Source organism: Mugil cephalus, chromosome 6 (genome assembly GCF_022458985.1).
Source record: "Mugil cephalus isolate CIBA_MC_2020 chromosome 6, CIBA_Mcephalus_1.1, whole genome shotgun sequence".
Classification (NCBI taxonomy): domain Eukaryota; kingdom Metazoa; phylum Chordata; class Actinopteri; order Mugiliformes; family Mugilidae; genus Mugil; species Mugil cephalus.
Genome location: NC_061775.1, coordinates 5,210,845 through 5,235,580, shown reverse-complemented (window position 1 = coordinate 5,235,580; position 24,736 = coordinate 5,210,845). Strand labels below are relative to the sequence as shown.

Here is a 24,736-nt window from a genome sequence, read left to right as displayed (position 1 = left end):
AGCCGTTATGCCGCGCAGTTACCACAATTGCATACACATAAACATCATTGTCTGGGATAAGTTGGCCTTTGCTGTGGGGAGCGTGCAATTAGTGTTGGGGGGAGCGAAAGCAAGGGTAGCGCTCAAAAAGCAAACAGACATTGACAAATTCAAGATGATGCAACATTTGCTGGATCTGGAAACAGATCTCTGAATCTGAAACCAATTATTTGCAGAGGAGATTTGGAGAGATTGAAAGTCAGCGTTACAACAGATGTTTTTGTAACTTATGATTGACTCCGGATAGGATTATTATTAGCAGCACCACTCAGGCTTTTCCAAAATAATCCTCAGCGGAACAGTTAATTGGCAGACCTTGTTCAACTACTCCAAAACATTTATGTTAAAATCACCGGATCATTGGTTTCATTTTGTACCAGACTGTAAGATGTATAAAGCATATTTGTATCGATTCAACAGAGGGGACGAAAATGAGGAATTTTTCACATAACATGTGCAGCAGCCGCTCGCTTCGACATATGCGACATGTAGACGCTCACATCACACCTGAAGCAACCAGGCACAGAGACGACAGGGTCCACAACGGCCTTAAACCTGGTCTTCACCTATCCATACACCCCTCCCGTCCTCCATCACAACACCCTAAGCCTCTGCACCTCCAACCTCCATCACCCACCAGCTCCCCCCCCACATCAAAGGCCATCAATCTCCCACAGTACAGGGGGAAAGGCAAATATTTAGAGAAGGACTGAGCCCCCATAAATCTGTAGTAGGAGAGAGAGAGAGGGAGAACATGATACCCACCCTGTTCCCCCAAACCACCACCCCCACCACCACCGCCCAAGTCCCTCAGCAGTCCTATGTCTTGATGCCTAGAGGAAGCCCTAGGAGGCCACAGGAACCAGAGAGGAAGAGAGAGGGTCTGTGGCAACAACAGTGAGGATGACGACAGAGATTAAGGCGTTTTTAAAAAAGCGAAACACAGAACCCCCTCCCACACTCCACACAGACAGTCGAAGAAAAACACACACTCGTGCACAAAAAGGGAGCTCTGACACACACACACACACACACACACACACACACACACACACACACGCTGACACAGTGGTGGGACTCCTCTGCTTGGCCTTTGATTTAGTACAACTCTCTGTTCCACTTGAGTGAGACTCTAGAATATTAGCAAGTATTTATGTCCTTTTTCATTTGAAAACAATATGGCTTTCAGCAATAAAGAAAGGAACGCTGCACTGATAGGTCAGGGTTGGGAGGTCACCGGGAGAGTAAATTGGGGGCAGATGAGATCCTGAACAAAGTGAAGCTAGCTCGTACAAAAACTGCCCGGATAGAGAATGGAGGCTCTTGAGCAGCTTGAAGGGAGGCTGCGCATACAGCTACACAGAGCTATACGTTTACTGTCTGGGAGATGAGGCCTTTGTTGAGAAGTGCAGCACAAAGCTGCATGCTTCTACAATAAACAAGGTGAGACACTTGAAGCTCTTATGTCTTAGCTCTAATGTTGCGGACAATCCTGCTCTATGAACCAACTTCCTTTGCAAAATTGTGATACAGATACGCATGTCTTACATGCCATACAGACTGAACACGCCCAAACATTACAGTTATTTAGATAAATGCGGGCGAGGCTTAACTGAACGCATTTTGCTTCATCAAAAGTCCAAAAGGACACATGGAGTCAAACACACGTAAAAAGTGTCCCCTGCGGGCAGCTGTCAGAGCAGTGCGAGGGATTTAAGGGTGTTTGCGATGTCCCCACTGACTAAGTGAGAGTCCCGGGGGTGAAGGGTATTGATCCCTGGGCAGAATATGCATCCTGCTCCCCTGACAGACTGGTTGATTGACTTTTCAGCCCCACTGGGAAACGAGGCAGGCAGATAGAGACATATACATGCCTTAACAGCCAGTGCTTCATACAGCAAGAACTGAAACTTGTCAGTGAGAGACAATACAAGTCTGGAAAAATCCTGCAGTTTAAGGTCAAATTAGAGCATATTTGCACATAAGCAAGCACACACATGCAGTAAGGTAGAGTATATGCATGCATCACACATCTTTACTGCTGTCACCACCACCGCTGCCGTATTCATGAGTGGGATTTGCACTGAGCTGCATTATCATGGCCCACCTCCTGCCTTTGTTCTGGCCTTTGTTGGCTTTCCTGGCTGCCTCTGCTTCTGTCAAATGTCACGTCTCTGCAGACTCTGTATTTTGAGCATCAATGTCAATAATTATACATAGACCCCTCTGCGCAAGACGCGTTAACACGTTTTTTTATGTGTGTGCTTTGTTCCTAGCTCGTCCTCGGCTCGGATTTAAATGTGGTCTGATGCCTTTGTTTTAAAATCACAGTTCTTGTAAAGATTTGGCTTCAAATTTGTTATTTAAAAACAAATTTAGCTTCTTTTCTTTCCTTCTCTTCCCTCATTCATTTCCAGTCTGTAGGCTTATTGTTTCTCACACTGCCGTGTAATTCCCCCTATACACATCACTACCAGTAAACCCCAGAACGCTGTCAACTTGATGATAGTCACACTATAAATAGCACACCGAAAGTCAGAAAACACACAAGTGAAAGCAAACACAGCAGTTTGACATATAGTATGTAAACAGTGAAAGTTTTCCATGAAATTAAAATTTGGCTTTGAAGAAATCACGTCTGGTCACGACAGTGTTTTCATAATTTTCCAATTTGATCTGGGTCATGACTGTACTTTGTCATTGCCTTTCCTTTTCTTTATTTGTTCTTCAAATTCACACACGCACACGCACACACACACACACACACACACACACACACTAGATGTGCATGGGTTGGACAAAGGTTTGGGATGTGCTGGCAATGGGCACCTAATTGCTTCTTACTGATCCAAATAGTACATCAGAGGCAACGGCACTTCAGTGGACCTCCGATGAGATCTGCTACGTTGGGCCTGTTCATTACCCTGCTGACCCCCCAGATCGACCCCTCATACGCACACATATTACGCACACACCTCCACCCCTTCACCTACCCCAGCTCATTGTCTCTGGGGTTTAATTGGGGCGACGTTCTCCATTGTGAGCAGGCTCAATGGCCGTGGAGGACTCCATTGTGGGGCTGAATGAGGGCAGGAGTGTTCATTAGGTGAGTCTCTGAATAAGGCCTTCTGGAGGTAGGGTACTGAGAGCAGGGGGCTGCTGGGGACCTCCAGGGTGGGTGGAACTGCATGCTCTTCTCTTCTCCTCTCTTCGCCTCTCTACTCTTCTTTCTTCTTCTCTCCTCTCCTTTCCTCCCTGTCCTCACTGCTTCCCTGCTCCTCTCCTGTTGTCTCCTTCCCTCAACAGCCTGACGCTTGGCCCTGAAAGGCTGCGGCTGCGTTTGTTGGAAGGACAGTCTTTGTCTGGGCCAGGAGAATGAATCGTAGAAAAAGAAGAGCGAGGGAGATCAAAGACAGACTACAGAAAAAGCGAGCACCACCTCTTCTGATGGAGAGAGAAAGAGAACCAATGAGCCTTGGGCCGAGAGAAGTCTCATCATTCCTCCGTCTGCATTCGGATCCCGTTCCTCATTGGTGGTCCACACAAAAATACTTAAAGAAGCACTACTGTCGAGGTGATACTTCACTGATGCCTGTTGGGAATATTCTTTACATTTGCCCACAGTCAGGGAGGTAAAGGCTCTGGTTCAGCTGCAATGCAACACCTCTTGGACTAATGGGTTCTGTAGGACACTTCAGGCTCAAACACATCAGGTCACATTGCAAATAATGCACACTGTATATAGAGACGGCTTGTGCAGAAGCGGAGCTTGTGGGAAAAAAAAAAAGTGTCAGTGAAGAGCAACGAATGACTTTCTGGACTACAATTTAAATGAAGGCTTATATACTCAAAAACTGAGAGGCGTGCAAAATGACCACTCATCACAATAGCGTCCAGTATAAATGAATGGAAAAACTGAACGAAAGGAAACAGGTGGGGATTTCTGCACACTGTCTCCCTGCTGGAATTGGCAGCATCCACGCTGAGCTGGCAGAGAGCCAAATGTAGACGGTTGATCCCGAGACACAACCGCATCGCAGATTACAGGGATCCACTGCTCAGCTTTGTTTTTCATGTGTTTATTTTGCGAGGGGGGTTGTTTAAAATGGAATTCCAGTACTTTAAAATCTGCTTAGAAGAGAGAATTCCAAATCAACTTCATTGTAATTGAGCTCATAAAGTTAAATTTACCATAGAGAACTGCACACCATTTACTTTCAGTGCGGCTGCGACGTTGAGATGGAAACCTTTTAATGTAGAAACACAATGCCAACATTTGCTGTGACTGTTACTTTTCTCAATCCAGATTGCACTGCACTGAAACATTTAAGCTGCCACAGAGCTGACAGCTTTTGGCAGACCACCGTCAGCCAGCCCTCAAACCCGTGCCAGTGGCTGAGTGCTCTGCTGCGAGCGTGGCGTGCAGTCGGAGGACGCCTGTGTGACAGACCCGACTTTCACACTGACCAGAGCCCCTTCACCCACTACCTGCCCAGCCGCTGATGTCATTATCCCTCCGCCACACACACACAAACCCACGAATGGAACGCCTCTGCTCTTCCACTCTCCCTTGGCCACTACCTTCCGCTGTTTACATTTCTCGTACTACCCAAAAAACAATACCAGACATCTTGTTCACCGCACTGAATACACACACATTCACACATATATAAACACAGGTCCACACTCACGCTTAATGCTAATCTGACATCATCAGAGAAGTGTGTAGGGTTACACTGGCTTATGTGTACACACAGAGCCAAGTCTTGGAACTGTGTTATTGCTGCCACACACAAACACATATTACTGCTCCTTAACAAGGGTGCGTTCAGGTTTCTGAAACAGGATGATTCATCTGTCTCTCAGCTCCACTCTGCAGCTGACTTCAAACAGACTTGCCTTCCTCTCCGCTCCTTCTCTGACAGTATTTATTTTTCTGTCTGAATAGCTCGCATAACGCTCTGCATGGACAGCGTATCGTCTGCTTTCTGCCTTGCCTGTCACGAATATTACAACATCCCAGGTCCAACACATTGGCTCGCAAATATAAATGCAGATTCAATACTGCAGGTGTGAACACAAACTCGCTTACAGTGCATTTAATGCAGTTTTCTGGGCGATATGTGGTCACTTACAGGTGTTTGGGCTATGGCCAGGTATGTGATGTTCATATAAAAGACTGATGGGGCACTTAATGCACGCTGAGAGGGCCAGTGGATGTGGGTCTGCATTCTAAATCCCAAGTGACGGTCTCCTGTCCCTTCCTGTTTAGCCTGGGCGTCTGCCGCACGTAAACACTCTGGGGCCAGGTCTGCTCCAGGATATGTGGACGCATGAATGCAAGGGGCAAGAGTCATGGTTTCAATCCCACTAGAAAGTCACCCCATAGAAGGTCAGTATACAGACGGACTCGAGGAAGGACACAGTGGGCCATTGTTGGGCGATGATCCTTAACCTAAACTTACCCCAAAACTAAACTCACCTTTTCCTCAGTGCTTAAAGATACCCCATGAAATTTTCTTATAAACAAAGTTACAGTGTGTTTATGCTCAGTATCCTTGATACCCAAAGGATTACTCTAGTGATACTTCATGCTTTTCTATGTGCAGATCAGAATAAGAACTGTCTATGGGCCTGTTCTGACCTTGCATTAAGATCCGATTTGGGCAATCTGATCACAAGTGGCCAGCTTTAGGTGCGTGTGTTCAGACCTGGAATTTAACAGGCATCTCCAAAATGCGTCTCCAGGTCTGATCTCAGTTTCACACACAAAGGATCTCTACCACTGCCCCAGAGTCAAGACTGGTGCTGACCTGTCAGTGTAAGTAAGTAAAAATGTTCTGTATATAGAGAAGGATTAACATTTTGTGAATGTTAATTCAATTTCGTTAACGCAGCATCAATATCAATCCAAATTGTCTCAAGATCGTTCTCAGAACCCAGGCCAGCCCAGCTTAAAGCTCAAGATACAAACAATAAAGGAATCCATCAATCAAAGAAGCACCAGCAATAAAAAAAAAAAAGGTACAAAATAGGTACAACAAGTGAACTCCTAGATGTGGTGTGTGTGCATGAGGGCAGCACATACGTAGTTTAAAAAGGGGAAGAACAACTTCCCTGTCCTGTCCCGCCACCATTCTAGCTGCTCTGATCACAGGGACGGATTTGGTCACAGATAATGAATTCAAGAGCACAAACACGCTGTTGCCACACCCAAAGCCTTCTCATCTCTAACATGGCAGGGAACCACTATGACACCATCTGCGGGGACACAGAGGGACCACACGCAAGAGCTCCGTCATTCATCAGTGTGAACATCTAGTTATGGTCTGGGAATGATAAGATGTTATGGTAACTGCACACTATGGGCTGTCTGTCCCCAGTGTCATTATGATAATAGTCCCACTCTTACTGCACGTACTGCTGCAAAGAGGAAGTGAGCTGAAAATTTAGTGTTTGCCATCCTGTCATCATTTGCAATGAAACCACAGAAACATTCCGTCCTGCGTGTCACAGTTTTTCTCTTTCTGAAGAATCTATAAAATCCCCACGGGCTGCCATGAGCACTTTAGTGTTTATGTCACGCACGACAAGAAACTTCTGTCATTAATCTCCATGTATGACGGTCAGGTCACATGTGTTGCAAGGAGCACAGTCTGATATGCGAGTGTGCGAATTCATGCACATGCATATGCTTTGTGTCAGCATGTACAGCTGAACGCGAGTCCCGTCTAGCACTGTGAGAATGTTTCACAGGCTGTTGCGTAAAATTCTCCAGTTTGTTTGTTTGCTCTGCCTTGGTTCCATAAAAACTCAAGTATGGGCCATTGGCACCGCCCTGTTTACTGTACATCCCAAGGCAGGGACTCTAGAGAAATGAAGCACAGTCTGGTCTAGGGAACAAATGTTTCCCCACGCTAACTCGCCACAGAGGGGTAGTGATTAAGGCAGCAGTGGGGAAGAAATGGCAGGAATCAGCGAGGGTCAGCTGCACGACAAGACAACATCATCTCTCATCATCTGTCCCGGCTCAATCGTGACTTTTGCCACATCACTCAGCCACCATACAGGAAGCGGAGAAGAACCCCAAATCACTGTGACAAGAGAGGTGGAAGTGATGATGGCAGAAAGGAATTGAATTCAAAACGGAAAAATAAAAACGGAGGAAAAAAACAGAGGAAAAGAAGAAGAAAAGGATAAACACATCCCAGCGGTGAATATCCTGCTTAAAGGAGAGCCATCTGGGGCTGAACACTGAAAGGAAGAGAGGAGAACAGAGAGAGGAGAGCCTGAGCTGGGGTCCATAAGAGAGGGAAGGTGGGAGTCCAGCTGGGTCCCATTAGGGCTGGACCACATGTGTTCGGGGGGTGGGGGTGGCGAACCAAGGGGGCAGGAGGGAGCAGAGAGGGCAGCGGGGAGGAAGTGCTGAGAGCGATGGGCCTAGACCCTGTGAAGCTTTATTAGGCCTGTCGTCTGCTCTTCTCAACAGGGCCGCTCACGCCCCCCTGCAACACCCGCACCCTTACCTTACCCCCCCCTCCTCCAAACACTCCTCTACCCTCGGGCACAGCCAGGGCACAACAGTATAAAACTATTAGAAGGAGGGAGACGGGACTAGACCACCCAGACACACATACACACACACACACACACACACACACCCATAATGGCTACCAGGAGGAGGCCCCAGCATGAGAGCTGCAGCTGGAACAGGAGAGGGACATTCACAGACACACATGTGCACGCATGAATGACACACACTACACACCCTGAAGTGGGGTGCATGTGCGAGAAAAGTGATACGTGGACAGTTGAGTCTTTCATCCAAATGTCAGACACACATGTGACGGTTTATTTCTTTAATTTCACGGGTTTTACTTAAGACGGCGAGGTCTAAATTCTAAGGGGACATTACCGTGACATTTGCATTTATGCTAATGTTTATGAAAATGTGTGTGTCTGCCTGCCATGACCACCTGTGGGTCTTTCAGGGCTGCGGTTAGGAGAGGTGCAGACGTCTGAGGCGTGAGGGAACGAGAGAATAGGCAGACAGAGACTGGTCAGAGATTGTTTGCATGCATACATTTGGATGCCTGTGTTTGTGTATGTGCTTACATTTCACAATCCTGGCATATCTGACATTGCTGCAGGCTCATCTGCCCCCTGCTTTCATACGACCCATCCACCTATCCCTCCTCGTACCCCTCCACTGCCCCCCAGGGAGGTGTGTGCGTGACAAACGTCCGTCTGGAATCTGAAGCCTTCCTAAAATCCTGAGCTCCATCATGAATGGATGTGTCGGCCCTGTTGCAGCAACGGCAGCGATCGTCTGACAGAGCAGCAGAAAGATAATTAGTCTTATGACGGAGAGCTGCCGGTCTGGTATGTTAACATTAGCATACTGAGTTCAAAGTGCCTGGGAGGCGGAGGAAGTCTCAGATTGACTGTGTGTGTAATGGATTCACAGAAACTGATGGTGCCCCACAGTGGCTGCACTTAAAAGCTCTGCTTGTCTATTGCTATAAAGTGGATAATTATACATTATAGCTATGCATGACAACATCAATAAGACCAAAAATGATGACTAAGGACAAATTAAACAATGGACGGTGGATATCAATGTCAAAGCAATAACAAAAGCTTTTGCAACTTATGTTTCTTTATAAAAATCAGTAAGATAAGTGATTTTTGATATTAGCCAGAATAATTAAAAGTCAAACAAAGGGTGAAAATCTCAAAAAGAACATATTTACAACATGAGAGGTTTGTTGTTTTAAAGGGAACTGAAGTTTTGTTTTATTGAGAACTAATGATTAAACTCCACTCCAACAAAAACATTTACTGTAGCAGCTCGTCTGCCAAGGTTAGTGTAAGTGATGTGCTTCTCACTAGATTTGACCGTGTGTGTGTGTGTTGTCAGAGAGTGTGCGTATTTTACCCGACCACACTTTTCAAAAAGGATGCGTCTCTTTTCCACCCCCATCCAGGTCAGGACCCCACAACCCGCGTTACAAGGTTTAATACTTCAGCCATTCAATCATTAAGGCCTTTTATACAGTCCGTCCCAGGACCTCTCTCGCTCGTAAAGAAAATAATATTTGTCTTTCCAACTGCACTGTGGACCACAAAGTCCTCGTGTTTTATTTTAGTCAGAGCAGTAAAACTTCGATCTTCCTCCTGCCAAACTACTTCCACCATAAGCTGTTGTTCTTGTTCTGTAACAGTACAAGGGTGTGTGTGTATGTGATTCCACAAGTGGAAGCACAGAAATCCAAGGTGGAGGTCAAGGCTGCTCCAGATTTTGAGCTCTTTGTGTTCTTTATTTCCCCAAAAGTCTGCGGTTAGAGGGGAGAGGAGAGGAGAGGAGAGGAGAGGAGAGGAGAGGAGAGGAGAGGAGAGGAGAGGAGAGGAGAGGAGAGGAGAGGAGAGGAGAGGAGAGGAGAGGAGAGGAGAGGAGATCATACACTAAACATAAGAAACTGCTCCTAGGTTAATTAAATAATTCCTCATCTCTCATTTTTTAACACCAATACATTATGTTTCATAGAGGTTTTAAACACCCTTCTGCATATACATAATTGACACAGAGTCAGCCTGTACCTCTCAATCTGAGACTAAATAAAGCTGATTATTTATTTATTTTATTTTATTTAAGTGAATTGTGAATGCAGGTGAAGGAAACTAACTTCTAATTGGATGTTTTTTCCCCACGCATTCATAATCTGACTTTGTAAGTACACAGATCACTTTTAACTATGCAGTGAAATGACTTATAACCCCTATTTATGCGGTGATAAAGTGTGACATGTTTACAGTCAGTCTGTGCATCATTTAATCCATTAAAAAAAGCAGCGGCGCTGAGAAAGCATGCAGCTGGACCGAAGTTGACGTATGTTGTTGATCAGAGAAAGTGGCACTAAACCAGCGGTGAAGCATGCCACTGGAGTACAGAAGGCTTGACCTGCACGCAGCCAAACGCAGAGCTGAGAATAGCACTGGGCTTTGAACAAATTGGTTAAGTTCCTCACTGGCATATTTTGCCATTTTACTTTGCAAATTTAATGCAATGCCTCTTTGAGAAATCAACTTGGTAGGTAATAGACCTGTAAGGGGGTCTCAGCCCCTTGGTGAATGGGTTCCCCATGAACTGACTGGTGTTGGAAAGTGACAGCGACTCATAAAAAGGATTTGAGAAGTCTAGCTACTAAAATCGTATGCATGATGGTGCACCCTATCATTTTATATCATATGGAGATGCCCTTAATCTGACACCATTGAATTTTTTATTTTTTTTTTTTAAATAGTGTCGGCTTGTTTATTGTCAAGGATGATACTGTGTTGAAGAAACTTGTTCACTTCATAAAGCCCAAAAAATGCAAACCAGTGTAGTTTCTGTCCCCACATTTACGCCTTGAGTCTGGACTTTCTAGGCATTAATGGGGTTAAAATCATTAATTGTGAAAAAAAAAACAAAAAAAAAACAAAACATAACAGCAATCAAGAAATAGTTAATGTTTACTTTACTTTCTAACTGCAGGTTTGAGTTAACAGACCCAAGTCATGAGGTTCACCCTCAGATGTTCCTAATAAAAACTTCCAACCAGTTATTTACAACTGAAGAAGACACTTGAATGAGCGGTGAAATTACTTCAGGAAGACTCAAACAAATCCAGTTACATATGATTTAGCTTAGCTGTTTTTGTTTTTTAAATTGAAGAGAAGGATTTTTTTTTTTTCAAACTGAGTCCTACAGTTCTATCTTACCCTATAATGATAATGACTTTAAGTACGATGTCACTGAGTTCAATGACAACTGTTAAGCCTGGTTAGTGATTTGTCACTCACCCCTGACCATGTAAGTGTGTAGTGTTTTCAGCCTGATTTCAAGAGGTACACTAAAGATTAGTCACAATGAAAACAGCCAATGATGTTAGAAAAATGTCCAATCTTGTTTAATTCTAATGCTAAATATAACTTTAATGTTATTTGGAATCTCTCACTTTGATTTCTGGAGAAGATGTCAGTGTCACAACATTAATTGAATTTCTACTAAGCAAAATGACGAGCTTGTCCTCAGGTTGCCTCAGAGGATTTATGCATGGCACTGAATCATTAGCCACAAGTGCATGTGTAACGCCGCCTCATTAGCTAATCAAACAAGAGTCTCAAGACACATGAGGTAAGACGTCTCATTAAGCAGTAGAGGAGTCCCTGAGATGAGAGAAGAGCCATCTCAGGGATTATCTTAAACTGTTAAGCAGTTATGTCTTCCTCCTTCCTCTCTGGAGTGCTGAAACACAAACTCAACAAGTGATCAGGATCCTCGTGTCTAAAAGTCTCCCATGCACAGATTTGGTCAAGGTCAAAGTTCTGATTCATAAGTGATTTATAGAAATGCTAATGTCTAAATCAGTGGTTTGGAATTTTTTTTTTCACACTTATGCATAGAATGCCGTTGACCTTGTTTTAAGGAGATCTTTGCTCCAAGCAAAGGCAGCGCAAATTCACTAGAGCTAAGAGTAAAATCGTTAATTTATGTAAATGGTTTAAAATGATGAAGAACAGTATAGAAGCAACTTATCGTTATACAAGGCTGTGTGAATGGAAAAGCAGGGACAGGTTAATGGAGTATGTCAGGGGTCGGCTTTGTTATGGGTATGGATTTGAGAGGGCTGGTGCACATTAATGACCAATGTTTTATCCACTTGTGTGAGAAAGCATAGAACTACAGTCACATAATGGACGGGCTCAAGTGTTTGTGCCAGGGATTTAGGTATTACATGTGGATAACAGTTTTTTTCTATCTAGTTCAGAAAGTGGACAAAAATGCATCTAAGAGAAGGGAGTTATTTTGGTGCACAACCAATTGTAGTGATTATACTGTAACTTAGACTACAGGGAGCCGAGTTACAGATAACTATCTAAAGGATATGCAAAAGGTTTGTGCTGTGTATCACGGCTTCATTGTCTGCAGGTGCTGTACTGATGAGGCAAGCAAGTCATTTTAGTTAAACATTAACTCACACCCCCGCTCTTTGGCATCACCACCCATTTTTAAATACACTGAATTCCTTTTGAGTGCCTCTACTCGGTAATTTCCTCAATCCACTCTCATGCTCACCTTTTCTTATTATCCTGCTTTCTTAGAATTTCTTTAAACTACTCGCCCTTTCTCCTTGTTACACTCCCCTTATTTGTATTTCACCTCCTGCTCGATCAGCAAGACAGAAAGGTATATAAATACACGCAGTCATGAAGTGTTATATTTCACACCTTATCAGATTTTGATGCTGATACGAAACGACAATCTGCAGCTACTGCAGAATAAGATGCCAAACTTGGCTGCTCTTATCAGCTCTTTACAGTGTCAGTAAACATAAATCCTTTCCAATACATCTGCCTCCACGGCCATTATCATGGTCGTGACCATCAGAATCCACAGCTGCATGGAAAGGTGCGCAGGTGTGACATGGGGAGGAATGAGACGAGTGCCAGTGACAGAACAGCGCCCACTGCAGCTGACTGGGAAGCACTGTCTTGTGCAGTGTCTTCCACTTTAAGGATTATCTTCTGGCCCTCGTTCCTGCTGTCCTTTTACTACGCTGTAAGGTCATTTGGCTGTGTGTTCCCGACATAAATTTCTGGGGGTGTCATATCCATGCAGCCACCTGTCTCCTTGCCTTCTGAGGGAGAATAATTCTGTGTGGACAGGGAGGAGGAGCGTCTGAAAGGATGACTCTGGAGTCATCTTTCCCTTTCTACACGCTGCAGTCCTACATCCATCCAGTTGGGTGTCTGTCTAACAGTCTGCCTTCCTATCTTTCTAGCCTATGATGACTTGGATCAATTAGTAATTAACAGACACGGCCACCAACTCGTGGATCCACAAACATATGTCAACCAATTAAAAGCATTTTTGTTCCAAGTGTAAATATTATGGCACTTTTTATGATATTATGGGGTTTTTATGATTCAGTGAAGCAAGGTTATACAGCTCGTTCTGCAACCAAGCTGGTGACTTAAGCAAGGGACAATGAAAGGAGCAAGTGAACAAGACCGTCAGTCAGAATACATAAATAAATGAACCACAGAAGAAAATCTTCATCAGAACTGGAAACTCGAGCCAAAAGACGGGGTTAAATACAATTAAGACAGACTGGGAGAGAAAAAGACAGACATTTACGAGGGGTGTTGATGTTTGTGAAGGGGAACATGAAGTGGCAGACCGAGTATTAGGTGTCAGGACTAGGTTAGGTTTCCAGCTTCAGCATTGTCAACACTCTCACTCCTTCTCCCGGCTCTGCGTCATCCTGCGGCCCACCATGTGTCGGGCAGGATGAGGTCCGCCCTCAGAACGGGAGCCGGCGTCACCGCCCGTGCCAAAACCACTCTGACTTTACAACACATGGAACCTGCGAACATGACACCGGCGCTCGGTGGAAAACAGCATGCAGGACCAATTCTGTCACGGCCCGGGCCATCTGAAATGAATGTTCTCGCCCCACATCGCTTGATCTTGTTGATCCATTCCCTTACTCCTGCCAGGTTTGGATTTCCTTTCGTCCAAACACAGTGCGCCACACATGAACCCTGTGGATCAAAGCTTCGTAATTTTACAATGCTTCTGATTTCTGATGTGTATGTATGCGGGCCTCCTTACCATGTATGTATGCGCTTGACAAGAAACGGCCGCCAGAGAGACAACACGTGGAACAAAAGAATCAAGAGATCAAAGAGGGGTGTGGACGGCATGAGAGGCAGATCTGGGTGGGAAGATATGAAAAAATATTTAAGTAATACCAAAGGAACATGTGTGCTTGTTTAATACTGGTGTGGGAAAGCGATAGGAGTGTAGTAACAGAGTAAGAGGGAATATGGTTCTGTGGCTGCAAGTGTTTAGGTTTAGCAGTGTCTGATGACAGCTAGCTGTTCTTGAATGTGGCTACAAGCTGCCCACATAGCTGCTACAGCAGGAGAAATTACAAAGGCAAAAGTCTGCAGGAGCACTGTATACTGCAGCATGACTGACAACTGACTAGCTTGATGGGCGAATGCCGAGCATGACTGGGTGAATGTAAAAACAAATGAACGAGTTTAAAAAGTGAGGGAATGCTTGGCAACGTGGAGCTATTTTCAATTTGGGGATGTGGGCTGATCTTGTTAAAGGAGCAGTTGGAGCTTATTTAGTTTTTGCCAAGAGCTGAAAAGAGAAGATTAACACCATTTTTATGCCTGCGTGTAATTATGAACCTACGCCCAGCAGCCAGTCGCACAGCATGTATATTAGTGTATAGTACGTAACTTTGCATTTGTTCTTTTTGTACTGATTCATTTTCACATCACTCACAGTTCATTTGTTCAGAGATGTGGGGGTCGGACTGTTCTGTAAAACTGAATGGAGAGTTTCTATCTGTTTCATCTCTGTGCACTGTGTTAACAAGCTAATTCCCATCACCATACGTTAACTTGGCAAAAGGTATTATAAACAGTAAAAGAAGGAGAAGCAAGAAAGTTTCTGTGTATTCATGCATACACTTGGGCTAAAATTACACTTCTCCAGTGATAATACTGAAATACTTAGAATTAATACACAATATATAGCATGATGCAGGGGTGTTTGAATCACAGTGAGATGACAAATAATATTTACAAATATTAATCCTGTTTTTTTGTTCGTTTGTTTGTTTGTTGTGTTAAGTCAAATATACAGTTTGGTATGTCCTGCATTAGTGGACACCTAGCAGAGCAGTATCATAGTAGGAAATGATGTGTTTGTGGATTTAATCTGGTACAAACTGAAGCAAAGGTCTGTTAAGGTCTGTATATTCTTGTAATTTGTATCCTCCTCTGTCTGATCTAACATTAAGCTCAGGATTCACTTCTGCAGCTGAAGATTTCAATCTAAATCCTAATCATAACTAAATCAAGCATTCAATTTAACTTTAACTGTGACTTTGTTTAGTAAACAAGTAAATTTAAGTAATGATTTTGTTTTTGAAATGGCCTTATTATGCAGTGAGTAACTGATTACACTTTAGAGAGTGGGCTGCAGAGTTGCTAGTAAGCTGACCTACTGCAGTGCTGCTTTTTCCCTGAAACACAGTACAGATACGACAGTCGTATTGATCATCTCTTCTAAAGCTTCCTTCTTCCTTCTTGTCCTTGTGACAATGACATGGAGAGTGGCAACACTGAAAGTAAGTTAGAGAACTGTCATCATCTCGAGGCAACTGAGTCTTTAGTAAGTTGACAAGTGGGGAACTTTATGGGGGAAATGTCTAATGAAAATACAAAGTCCAGAGTAACATATCAGTTTTCTCATACATATAATAAAAGTCTTTACTCTCTAAAAATGCATTTCAATGGCCTTCACCATTCCCGACCAAATCTCAACTTATCAATTTCACAACATTTCCACTCTCGAGGTTCTGAATACCACAAGAGGCGGGCGTATACGTGGACTCTTCATAAACATGAATCCAAAATGCCCGATTATTTCTTCAGCATCATCCCACATCCATAAACTGCAAATAGCTCTATGTTTGCTGTGTTTTCATAAGTACACGTCCGTATGCAGTGAAACGCACCAGCTTTCATTGCTTGATGTCTTTTTTTATTAAGGCTGGATATTTTTCATGGTCAAGAGGAATGAGTTACATTGGCTAAATGCAGTCTGTTGTTTTAGGACTCGTGCGGCTACTCGATTAGAGCAGTCATTTTGGTCTACACCTCATTCTGCAGGCCATAAAGAGAAAAACCTCAGAGAATGTGCATGTGTAAGCTTTGTGAAGAAAAACAATGACACAAGAATAGAAGCAGCACTCGGAGGGAAAAAACTGATTGAAAAACAAGGACGGAAAAAAGGATCAAACAGCTTTAGGTGAAATATGAGATGTTTTTTCATAATTCCCACGGTTGATACTTAGCATACGGAACTCCTTTCTCTTTCCGACTCTCTTCTATGAACACACAGTCATTAACACACACATAAACACACATACACAGGTCAGTGATCATGCTGACCACCCAGCCGGTGCCCCCTGGGCCCCACCTCTCACCTCACTCAGAGGAGCTATAGCTGAGAAAACCTACACCATTCACTTCCTTTCCCTCCCTCCCTACCTTGTCCCCCGTCCCTCCCTCTCTCAGTGCTCCCATTCATGTTGTAACAACTCGTAAAGGAAGGAGACTTTGACCTCCTCAGTAAAAAGTTCCCGATCTCCTCCGTTCATCGGCTGTGTGAAGGAGTGCGTCAGGCTAATTCAGACCAACTATTCTCGCCATGACTGCTGTATTCTGACATCCTGTTCAAAGTCCCGTCGTAAACGTCCAAGCTACTAAAAGTGATTTGATTAAATAAACTACTGACGTGTGCATTAGACAATCCTGCGGAACAAAAGAAAACCGATTGCACTGCAAGGTTAAGCCAATCTGTAAGAACAAACTTTTCATCTGGAAATCATTACTCTAAAATAAATATGAAAGCAATGCACCACTTTCTCACAACAGGACGGCTTTCACATAACTGTTTGGGCACAGTTATCTTCCACTGACCCTATGATGAGGGTTTGATGTCCAAAATGGGTTACACTGCCTTTCCAAGAAACGGTATGAAACTTGGAAGCATTTATTTATATGATTACTGTAAAACCAATGTACTACTTTAAGTACACAGTGAGATACAAACACTGAACTTTGACATTGAAGAACGGTAAAACAAACTGTTATGAGATTTGCAGCAAGGTCATTTTCAGATCTTAGCCCTACTGTCATGCTGTTGACCTTAGCTACTAACAAAGACCGCAGCGTGATACAGATGTTTTTCAATGGAGGTATTGGATGAGGCCGCCTGTGTTTTCAGTTCACTTCACTGTGGTGTGCTGATGAGATGAGATTTTGTTCTCCGGCCTACAGTGAAAGAAATGCCAAACCCAAAATGCCCAGCATGGGTTGCACATGAAGAAGAGAAAGAATACTGTTGGGAGCATGCAAATTCAGGCATTCGGAGTACGAAAATACTCCGTTTTAAAGGCTACACTGCACATCCCTCTAGAGGGGTGCAAACTGTTCAGATAGTAAACGTGTTGACCTTTCTGCCGCTGTGGCAACATAAACTGAACATTAACAGTCATGAGGCTAAGATTTAGTGCAGAGCTGTTACAATAAAATGCATTTATTTTCACTAGTGTACCTGATGATCTGGCAAGAAGGTGTATGATGTTCAGAGATAACAAGCAATGGTAAATGTACTGTTAAAACTATACCACTTATATACAGACTTTGGTCTTGTCCCAACACAAGACTCTTTTACTGGAGTTTCCAGCAAGTGATAATGTCTGAATATGATGATTTTGTTTTTCAGCTTTGGGTATAATTTCAATAATTCCTACTTGTTTTTCTCTCATTCTGGTTCAACTTTGCTGTGTTGAACTTCCCTAAGCTTTGTCCTTGCAGTTCTTCCTTGAAGTGGACAGTTACAGGGTGCATTCAAATGGATTTCTATGACAATCTCTATTTTAGCACACTTCAAAAGCGCAAAGCCTAGTTTGTACAGATTTTCTGCAACTAAAGATGGCATTACATTTTGTTTTGGCAATGCACCGAACAGATGTTTCGTATGTGAGGACCCCGCACAGACGAACAATGATGTTTTCATAACTTCTATTCAAAGTTAGCTGGAGTCATTAGTCTGAAACGGATACATTTAGAACAACATGTCCTTTCATTTTGTATTTATAATTATCCGTAACCTGTACACACACATATATACACACATATATATATATATATATATATATATATCCATGATGTGGGGGCTGGGGTGTTAATTTAACCTTTGTAAGGTCAGTAAATGGTCCGACAGGGACCTACATTCATTCAGTCTGCCTGGTCAACAGACAGTCACATCAGACAGTAGTGCAGTTTGTGAAACAGGCGGGCAGAGAGACGGAGATAAACAAGAAATGTGCATGATGAGAGTCAGACGGACAAGACAAGTCAGGCAGTCATTTAGTAAAGTCAGCCAGAGCCATATGTGGGAGCAGTAGCGGGGGAACCAAACTAGGGTCAGAGGTCAGGTGGGATTTGAGTTTCCTGCCTCTAGACCCCAGTGGAGCCCAAACACATGTCTCTCACCTCAGAAAAACCATCATCATCATCATCATCATCATCCTTGCCCGGATTTGTTCTGCTCCGCATCCTACTGTTAACACACCTGTGTTTCCGTGTTTTATTTAAATACCGAATGAAGCGGCCACGGCACATGGAAGAATTTTAGCCAGAGGAAATGTTTATAATGAGGCTGATTGTGAGGACATTCATCTTCTGCTTGTTCCTTCTTTGTTTTTATTGTTACTCTACTATTTTTCAACGCATGGTGAACATCAGACAAGTACGAAAAGCAGCTTGTAAGATAGTTTTTCTGGGCACGAACGCAGTCAAAGAATGTTTTCACGTGTTTTTACATATGTGTATTTTTCATGCATGCTATTGTTTGTATTACTCATGTCTGGTTGCACACATGTGTATATGTGTGTGTTTATGGGCCACTGCAGCACTCTTTATAAACACATCAGTTGGGCTGACAGTGCACAGCAGGAGGGGGAGAGAGCCTGGAGACAGCCTGGGACAGAGGCCTCATAAAAAATCACTTCTAATTTATTTCCCTCCAAATTGGAAAGTGCACGCTCACACCTGACTAAATCATCACGCGTCAACTGGAGACGGCCCCCCACTGCACGCTGACGAAACCCGATCCCAGTTTTGCCGCGCAGGCCCAAGCCAGGCCTGGCAGAGAAAACACAGCGTCACGCCGCATACATACACACACCATAATGACTTTTGCAGATGTGTAGCTCCCGATAGCCCCTCCAAAGCCCGATCCCCGCTTCTCTTTACCATCCGCCTGCACACTCGATCTGGCCCATGCTAGACATCAGGGCTTTATCAACCTTTTTTTTTTTTTTTTGCAGTTTGTGTGGCCTTCACATGCCCTCTTGCTCTTTCCCACCAAGTCCATCCCTTTGCTCTTATTTCATAGTATTTTTTCCATTTTATTTCTTCTTCTTCCTGCTCTCCCCACTCTTATCATTGGTTGGTCCGCTACAAGACCCTAGCTGAGCATTCCTTTGGAAAACCTCCTCACTCTCTGTTGTTCTTTCTGTCTGTCTATTTCTTATTATTTACCTCCCTATCTCCCTGCTGTTCTCCGAGGTGATCCGCCCCATGTTCTAATGTAAAACACATATGTTATCATGCGCATATGTCAGCATTAAACATGACAACCGAAAACTAGACAAACATGATACAAACAGCCGGAGTGGTCAGTAGGATTAGTTGGGTCCTACAGAAGGTGTGTGAGTTTGTGTGACAAAAAACAAGCTAGTAAAGAGTCCATAAGTTATGAAATATTCATTAACACACAATCAGCCATGAGCTCACAGACACACACTGCCAGATTTAACCCATTGACCTTCGAGCATATTTAGTGTGTTCATACAGGTTTTTATAATTTATATTTAAGATTTGTATCTCAAGCTAATTATATATATTGTAATTACTCAAATACAGGGTTTATGTGCGCTTACCCCTTTAAAATAAGTGATTCAAGAGAACAATAAAAATTACTGCTCAGTAATTATGATTATAGCACTTAACATTATAATATAAAAATATAATATTTTGTTCAAATGACTTAAACATAACCAAAACTTATGCAACACAATTAATTCAAATGGGTTTAATTTCAATGGAAAATGTATATAATTTTAAATATATTTTTGAGTAACTGGTGAAACTAACAAATAATTAAAATAACAAAGCAGCAGGAATTCATCAGGCTCAGAATGTCTCCAAAAAAAATTACAGTAGATGTCTAAGAATTAACCTGAAACACAAGTAAGTGACTAAACGCATCTGTCTCTCAAAGCTGTTTTTCACGCTAAACCGCATTACAGGTGAAGGAATTGTTCGACTTACCTTTGATTCTGTACTGGAGAGAGGATGTGTCACTGATGGAAGCTGATATCTGCAGCACAGGAAGCCAAAATATCTTCCAGTCCTGAATGAAGCAGTGTGGAGAGAGTATCCAGCGTGGGGTCTTAACTCCAAGTCCTTCACTTGACACAAAAGAGAACATCTACTAGCCGACCTAAATTAGCCTGCAGCTAATTACTCCTAGCCTAGCGGCTACATAAACTCTGTCATTTGTTCACAGACTCCTGTCTTGCAAAGACAACTAGAAACGTTAAACGCAATTAAGTGAAATTAGAAAATTTGGGTAGAAGTCATTTTTTGATGTATTTACCTATTATTTCCTTATTTTCGGACACGCGTGTATTTCCCCTTCGCTCTGCCTGCTTTCTTCAACACCGTTTCTCTTCCTCACCTCACGAGCTAACACACCAGATAAAGGCATTTAAAAACGGAACACTACAGGCGCAATGTTATGTTCCTTAACCCTTAATAATAGTCGGAAAAACAATTTCTTTAAACTACTAATAACGTAATATACATCAGTTTTATTTATTGTAGTATAATCTTTTTTTTTTATCTGGTGTAGGTTTATAATTATTACACTTCCAATGAGTTTTATTTTTGTGACCTCAGCACAACGTAAACTCACTGACTGCACATACATATACATAAAGTACATTATATACATAAAGTCTACGGGCTGACCGGTCCGCTTCCGCGCTGTGCAGCCCGTTGCACATGCGCATTAGTTCTTCCATCTCACCCGCTCCCGCGTTTCTGCCTAAAGTAAACCTGATACATCCGGATCATTGCACCAGGTAAACAAGTTTATCCCGCATTCAGGGGTCCGGTTGAATCCACTTCAAAAAATATTTCCTGTGAGTCACACATATAAACAATACATTTCTCTGTAGAAACAGCATTTCAGTTTTTCTTAATTGTTGCTCTCATAGTTTTATTTTATTCTATTTTTATTTTTGTAATGAAGAAATTGTGATGACTAGACAAGAGTTTTTAAGAGTTTTTGCACTGGACTCGAGATGTTAGATGTTATTTGACCTAGTAATCCAGTAGCTTTAGAAACATCCGAGGTCAGCAGCTATAACGACTGCATGGAAACAACAGATTTTTTTTTGGTAACTACTACTTTTTGGAATACAAACTTTCAGTCATCTATTCACACACTAGCTTGGTTTAACAGTGGACCTCAAACCTGTCCTTGATGTATGTCCACAGAGCGGTCACTGGACTGTTTGGATATCATTGCCCTCATGACATCTTTCATCCCTTCCCACTGAGCACCTACCCAGCTTCGGAGTACATAAGTGGACCAAACACAAGGTATTCTTTACAATCTGTCGCCAAATGGTTTAACAATAGGGAGTTTACCTTCAACATTGAATAGTAATTTTACTGATACACTAAAGTGATGTTATGAACCATATTTTTAAAATAGTCTTTGGGGGTGACCTATAGCCTGTATAAATTGTATCCACCCAGATTTCACATCCCTCTCTAGATGCAGGCAAGTCATCCCACTATAGCAACTTAGAGCATGTTCCCATGGCTCTGGGTGTTATGATTGGTCATATTTCTGTGTACATCCATAGGCTTTACACAATCAGTGACATGTTTTTACATGTCACAAATACACAGAATCCACAGCAATGATCTGGCATGTCATGCACATCTGGTATGTTCACCGGTGGGTGTTTCCAGTAAGCTAGCAGGTCTAGCCAACTGCACTCCTGTTCTGAAAGGTCATAGCTCCAAAAAGAAATGATGAAGCTGCGAGCTAGCTCCAATACAAACAAGTATTGCTTGTGCCAGACTAATGATTTATTGTCCTCTCAACTTTGTTTACATAAAACTAAATTGATACGAACTTTAAATCACACATTTTATCCAAATTTCCAAATTCCCATAAACCTGCAGTAAATGTTAAATGCAAACATAACCATGTATTTTAAGCAGATCTCAAAATAGCTGAAACATAGCATTAAACAAACGTAGTGTGTTCTCTTAATAATAAAAAAAACCTATAGCAGTTGTTTTGCTGACTCACCAGACTCTATAACTCACCACGTTTGACTGACCAGTCATGCGCGTGTACTCCAAACACAGTTTTGACCTTTACCATCCCACCACAAATACTGTTCCCCTCCAAAACATAATGAAGACTGCGGCTAAGGAGTTGAAAACCAAACAAAACAACAAATCTCAGCATGCCATTTCAAAACAAAAAGTGGTGAGAAAGCCTGAGAGAGCAAGAGAGGAAACAAAAACACTGAACGTGTCATATGCAGCAGCTCATGCAGAGCGAGTACTTGCCTATGTACACCCAGATACAAATAGGCCTGCCATGAACCAAAACACAGATCTTCACACAACATTAATTTAACATAAAACTGAGGAAGTACCAAGGGAGGAAGACAAACGAACAGTGTGATAACATACATACTGTGTTTTGAAAATGGTTTCTCTGCTCAAAACCACAATGTAGAACCTACTCATTGGTTTTTACTGACGTGACTGGCTTGCTTTTTGAGCGCCACTGTGTGTTATTGCATGTTGAAAGCAGGGTCAGAAAACAGTTCAGGCCTCGGCGTCAGGAGCTGAGAGCAACAGCAAAACAGAGGCACACTTTCCTGCATCTTCTTGCTTTTCTGATTTTCTCTTTTGTCACTCAGTTCATCATTTGTGTAATTTGCTTTCCATAATTAGATTTGTTCAGAACAGTGAAATGAAGTCCAACAGCATATTTACTGTATAGTATTAGCTGCTGTCCGGTGATAATTAGTAGCAGAGACACAATGTTTTTGAGGTTCCCAAAAGTTATGAGCATTTTCAGGTTGTGGTGTCCATCAATGATAGGGTTTAACAAAAAAACTGGCCGAGCATAAACCCTGGGATAGTTTAGAGGAAGCATTAAGCTAAAAATTGCTATGTTTCGGATAATGTGAACCAGTTTTTTACATCAGACTGTCTCCACTAGAGACTTCAGCTTATTAGGTGCATATGGCCAAAACTATGGCCACCAGTTTACATTTAGCAGACTCATCTAGAAATGCATGATCATCCCACTGAAATATTCACCAGTGTTTTGTGCCATACTGCTTGAACAATTACTCAGAGAAAAATACGTCTCTTTGACTGAAGACGCTTGTATGTTGACACTCGGGAGGATTGACGATATTTGCAACCCTATGCCTTAAACTATTGAACGTCCTTTTTTGGCGCACGAATAATTGGCCTGTCCAGCAATCTCTGTCTCTCTGTTGATCTCTCTCCTCACATGCTCCTGTCTTGCTGTCAGGGATAAGTAACTCTATCTCGACTGTCTTTGTGACCAGATGTTCAACTCTGTGTAACCCATGGCTGAATAATCCATGCAGATCACAGCCTGAGTCATTTGACTCTATCACCTTCACAATCAGGTCACTTGTACATGAAGCTCTTGAACATTTTCTTGAACAATTTCATTTTGCGGAGAAACTTGGTAAAAATAGGTAAAGTTCGAGGAAGAAATGAAGTGAAACTGTCTTTAAGGCTGTATTAGTGTAACTGTAATTTATACCATATTAGCTTGGGCGACTCTCCTTTGAGTCAATAGTCAGTGGATGGCTTTGATCCAAACCGTAAGCATATAGCTACTATGACTGTATACTGCTTAGGACTGATCTTGTTAGACTTGTTAGATAGATTTTGTGAACATGTATACATAACACCTTGACTGCAGAGGTTATACTTACTGAAAACAATAACAGACACATACACACAGTTGAAGAAATGCTCATATCAGTGGTTTAGTACATCAGATTAAATTGGTACTGACGTAGTGTGAACACCCGAAACTCCCCCCTTCTACACATCCCCATGCTGGTCGTGATGTAGATCCCTAGAGTAGTGACCGAGCAACCTACAGACCAATTCCCTGTCCTCTCATATCCTAGTGTGTACACAGAGGCCACTGGCCCATCCACTGCAGGTGAACCTCTGAACTCCATTACACAACAGAGGAAGTCATCCATCAGTGCAGTGGATGGAACTCAACTATGTCCCCTTTTTCCTCTTTCTCTCTCTCTCTCTCTCTCTCTCTCTCTGATGAAGCTGCTGCTTCCAGTATGCGAGGGTGACAGCAGCAATGAGTCTGAAGTGTTTGTATAAGCCTAAATCGGCTCAAGAAGACTGGGGAAGCAATTCAGGGGGCTCAAAGGGGCATGTGTGTCTGTCCCTCCCTAATGATTTATTGTGACAAATGATCAGCCATAAACAAACAACAAGCAAGCCACCCTGTCCACACAAACAAACTAACAAACAAACAGAGGAGACAGACAAACATGCCGTCAGACAGATTGATGTCTGAGTTTAAGATGATCAATCACCGTTCAGCAGACAGAGATCAGTGGGAGTTTAGTTAGTTGTGTTCAATGATTAAAGGTGCATCATTGAGAGTGTTTGTGTCCAAGTGTGTCAAGTGTGTGTCCGCACACTGGCTTGTGTTCACGAGTGCGTGAACACATGTTTTCGGATTTATGTGTATGTGTTATTGCCAGTCTGCCTGTCACGAGTGTGTGTTTCTGAGAGAGCAAGTGTGTGGGATGTAACCCAAGCCGGAGCGGCACAACACAGCAGCCTGTTCAAAGGCCTGTTTGTATTATTACAGCTTGTCCAGCTGCTCAGGACAGACAAACAAGACTTAGGGCCCTGAGCTACAAAACAC

The 24,736-nt window shown here is 42.8% G+C and overlaps 1 long non-coding RNA gene across 1 annotated transcript in view; it reads right to left on the bottom strand.

Annotated features, from left to right (window-relative positions):
- The window catches only part of LOC125009647, a 29,965-nt gene extending 9,863 nt beyond the window's left edge, over positions 1–20,102 (bottom strand). The window contains exon 1 of the long non-coding RNA XR_007112969.1: positions 20,017–20,102. This is a non-coding gene — a long non-coding RNA (uncharacterized LOC125009647). The remainder of the gene's footprint in view (positions 1–20,016) is intronic.
- Between the last annotated feature and the right edge of the window lie 4,634 nt (positions 20,103–24,736).